Source organism: Galeopterus variegatus, unplaced genomic scaffold, assembly GCF_000696425.1.
Source record: "Galeopterus variegatus unplaced genomic scaffold, G_variegatus-3.0.2 Scaffold2450, whole genome shotgun sequence".
In the NCBI taxonomy this organism is placed as follows: Eukaryota; Metazoa; Chordata; class Mammalia; order Dermoptera; family Cynocephalidae; genus Galeopterus; species Galeopterus variegatus.
This window is the reverse complement of record NW_007728561.1, coordinates 1,613-6,669: the sequence shown is the minus strand read 5'-3', so window position 1 is coordinate 6,669 and position 5,057 is coordinate 1,613.

Here is a 5,057-nt window from a genome sequence, read left to right as displayed (position 1 = left end):
AAGTTAAAAAACTAAAACTGGGAAATACATCTCCTCCCACACTTCCATGAAGTCCCAACAGGACAAGAATGAAAAAAGGGCCTGTATTGTCTTTAATTAGTTATTTTCATATCTACGTCCAATATGGCAAAAACAGAATGAAAGGGAAAAAAAGCTTCCCACTTTAATTAGACTTTTTCAAAGGAAGAGATAGACAGAACTGACTGCAAAGCAGAGCTGCAAAGAAGACTCTCCCTGAATAGTTAGCAGGAAATCTTTCAATTACTGAAGCTGATAAAACACTTTGTAAAGGCTCCTTTATCTAGTTGAGACTGAATAGTTTTCACTGCATACTTCTTAAATACATGTAAAAAGAACTTCAGTTCTATTTTGACCCTGACTATATTTTATTAGTTATGATCTAAAAGAAAAATATTGCATTGATCCAGCAATCTTTTTGTTAAATACATTAATAAAGTTCTGTTTATATATAAATTCTGGAGATCTGAAGAATAACTTTTAAATTCACATTGAAATTGAAGACAAATTGAGTAGATAGAAGGCATGGTAGGAAGAACAGCATTAGCGAAGGAGAGGGGAGCTAACTTGTTAGTATTTAAACATGTATTTGATTTTAAAAGGTGAAAGTTCTCATACATATCGTAGGTAATGCCTGTCCATTTTATTTATATTTTTATTTTAGTACACTTTTTATTGAAACATATTTATTGTACATATTTGAGGGATACAGAGTTATATTGCAACACATGTATACAATGTGTGCTGATCTATTAAGGGTAATTAGCTTGTTCATCACTGCAAAACTTCATCATTCCTTTGTGATGTGCACATATGATCTCTCTTCTGGTCGTTTGGTTACATGAAATAAATTATTATAAATTATAGATTTCTGGGTCGACTGTACACCAATAGGACTTATTCTTCTTATCTAGCTGTAATTTTGTGTCCATTAACCAGCCTCTCATTACCTCCTCTCCCCTCCCTTTCCCGCCTCTAGTTCTTTCTCCTTTTAACATGACTGTCCATTTTAAACAGATAAAAGCTGAACTGAGTATGACCAGAGTAAAATGGGCCTCACTATTATAATTGCTGTCTTTTAAAGCTAGAGTTAAGTGCCTAATACATTCAGTTGACAATAGTGTTGAAATATTTAATTACATATCAGGGGTATGTTGAGTAACTTGTTTATAGATTATAGAACAGGCACAGTTGACCCAGAGGAACATTTCTGAATTCTGGCCCAACTGTGTTTTGTCTCTGTAAAGAAAATTCCATTGTAATAAATAATTATTTTAGAAATATCTAGCGATGCTCAACATAGTTGTTTCCCTCATGTTTTCTGTCTCTTATACCCAGTGAATATGTGAATGAGCATATGTGTACAAAGTTCTGCATGTCTTGCCTGCATGTTTATGTACACATACCTACTTTTTTACACCCAAATATGTGCACACAAACAACTTAAGACACACAGGATTATATAGTGTATGTAAATGGACACATATTTAGGAAGTAAGAAGGATGAAAATATGACAAAGTATAAGGAAAGCATACAAATACCAATGCAGATTGAGGATTCAGTATTAACTCATAAAAATATATAGATGGAGAAAATGAAATTATATGGAGAGGGTGGAAAAAGAACAGAAGTGAATTAGTTAAGTAAGAGCTTTGAATGAAAAACTTCTATCCCAGTGAATTGGGATGTTCACCAGATTGCTCCTGAGCCTTGTAAAGTAAAACAAGTAAAACTCCTATTCTATGGATTATCTTTCTGTAATGCCTTCCTTGATAGCCCTATCAAAAGTAGCACCCTTCTTGTCACTCTCTGTCCCCTTACTCTGCTTTATTTTTCTTACTACTAATATTGTACAATATTCAAAAAGTTGGCTGAATGGACTTAAAAGATAATATGAATCTTTCCATGAACTTCTTGAAGACCCCTTTTATGATCTTTTTTAAAAATTATATACCTTTCCAATGCAAGGATTTTGCAGCTCTTTTTTACCATTGTATCCCTTCTACTTAGAACAATGACAGGGAAATAGTAGTAATTCATTAAATATTTGTTGAATGAGTGAATAAATAAATAAACTGAACATTTAAGATCTGTTTGTCAAAGTGATGAAGGTCACCTTAACTCCCCAACTATTTGAAAAAAAGGTAGGAAATAAACAAGGAAGAGCTATCAAGGAGAAATTTAAAAGTGTCTCAAACCAATAGGCCAGCATTCTGGAAACATTAATATACTCTAGACCAGAGGTGAGTAACTTGTTCTAAAGTGAATTTGTATTCTTTGTTGAAAAAGAAAAAAAATGATTGTACAGTTTATTCCAAATCTAAAGAAGTAGTATCCCGGGAATAATTAGAGGAATCCTTGTCTAGCTGGAAAACATTTCCCACTTTCCCTAAGTTTGATTCATTTCAAGAACTCAAGAAGTCAAAAAAACTTTTGTATTAATGAGAATGGCTCATATATTGGTAGATCTATGTAAATGTAGATAAGTTGGTCAGGTAGGAGGTAGAACGTCACATTGCTGAGGTCATAGATTTTACATGTCTTCCTGACTTACATGCCAGGTACCTATGGTCTCTCCTATGCCTTTTCAAACTGGGGGGAAGGGGCCAGTTCTTTAGTGGTAGCCTTTAAGAAAAAAATCAAATACTAATAGTAATAAGAGTTCAAGTAGTATATCAGGATCACATAAATATGAATTATTTTCAGCCTTATTAACAACTTAAGGGGTTATAAATCAATCCATTTTTACCTCAAATATTATTGAAATAAAATAATTTGTCTACATATCAATGGAATAAATTTTTAGGCACTTATTCAGAGGTAGGTACTATGTTGGAATCGAAGTTACAGTTTTAAGCAAGAGATTGTTTATGTCCTCATAGTTCTGAGGAGTGAAGCCAGAAATTAAATAAATAATGACATGCATAATCAATTATTTAAAATCATTTTAATTCTAAGAAGGGGAATTATAGAATATCATAGCACATATAACATCAGGATGTAACTCAATAGGAATGGTCGAGAAATTCTTTCTGCAAGTGGCATTTAAATGAAGATACAATCTGTACATTAAAAAAGTAACCATTATGATAGGATAATTTGTTATCCATATATAAAAAACCCTCAAAATTGGGTTCTTACCACACATCATACTCAAAAATATATTCCAGGTAGATTACAGATCAAATGTGGAAAACAAACAAACAAAAGAATATTTAGAAGAGAATATTTTAGGAAAGAATTTCCTAAACAAGACACAAGTACAACCATTGGTGAAAAGATTGATAAGTGAAATAAAGGAAATGACAATAAAATTAGAACTTCTATGTGTGAAAAAATATTATGAAATGTGAAAAGTCAAGCCACAGTGGTAGAAGCTATTTGCAACACATGAAAACAACAAAGGAATAGGATCTCTAAAGTATAAAAAAAAATCTTTTATTGAATGAGAAATAGGAAGGCATCCCAGTAGAAAAATGGATTAAGATATTAGNAAATAATTTTTATTTCAGCATTATGCTAATAGCAGAAAGTTGAAAGAAAGACAAGTGCCCATCAATAAAATAATAAGAACACTTGAATACATTCCTATAGTGGAATACCACACAGTAGTTAAAGTGAATGAACTAGAGCTACCTGTATATCAACATGGATACATTTCCAAAGCACATGGTGAGAAGAAAATACAAATGACAGAAATGCGAACACAGCTTGATACCAATTTGCAAAGGTCAATATATTTCTTATGGATACATTAATAAATAGTTTAAGTTAATAAACATGCATGGGAATGAAAAGCACCATATTCAGGATAGAGATTACCTTTTAGCAGAGAAGGGGGAATAGGATCAGGTCAAGATACAGTCAGGGCTTTTTATTTGGAATGCCTGATTTCTTTTTCTTTTTTTCTTTTTCTTTTTTGTGACCGGTAAGGGGATCACAACCCTTGGCTTGGTGTCGCCTGCACCGCGCTCAGCCAGGGAGTGCACCGGCCATCCCTATATAGGATCCAAAGTTGCGGTGGGAGCGCCGCTGCGCTCCCAGCACCACACTCTCCTGAGTGAGCCATGGGGTTGGCCCTGATTTCTTAAATAGACTGCTGGGTACTAGAATGTTTGTTATTTGATTTTCTCCACTTTTTGGACGAATCTGATGAATATATATGAGGTACCATCAACAGGATTTGGTAAAGTACTGGACCAGGGAAGAGTAGGTGAGTGAGATTTAGATATTCTAATTTGTCCAATTTTAGAGAAACCAAACAATAAATATGCAAATTAATAGCTGCTATGCAAAAGTATTATTTGTTTTATAGAAATACTGAATGCAGGATTCATTTAAATCTAGACATTTTTGGTGCATGAAATTTATTCACAAAAAGCAATTTACATATAACAGTTTCAATTATATTGAGAAAGATATATTGTTGGGAAAATAGAATAATTTAATCAGGCCCCCTTGCCTTAGGTCTGGTTGGAGGTGGTGCAGTGCGTTCTTTGTAAATGAGTTGTATGTGGGTGGAGTTAGTGTGCATGCATGGCACTGCCATCTGGCTGGTATTTACTGCCTTGGGTGTCTGCTGTATGCAGCCANAAAAGAATATTTAGAAGAGAATATTTTAGGAAAGAATTTCCTAAACAATACACAAATACAACCATTGGTGAAAAGTTTGATAAGTGAAATAAAGGAAATGACAATAAAATTAGAACTTCTATGTGTGAAAAAATATTATGAAATGTGAAAAGTCAAGCCACAGTGGTAGAAGCTATTTGCAACACATGAAAACAACAAAGGAATAGGATCTATAAAATATAAAAAAAAAATCTCTTATTGAATGAGAAATAGGAAGGCATCCCAGTAGAAAAATGGATTAAGATATTAGCAAGCGATTTACAAGAGAGAAACCCCAAATGGAAAATACACTCAGTGTAAGGAAAAAACAAACAAACCTAAAAACAAATAAAAAAATAAAAAAATAAAAAAATTTAAAAAATAAATAAATAATCCCATTGAGAGATATTTTCACCTTCATTCATTT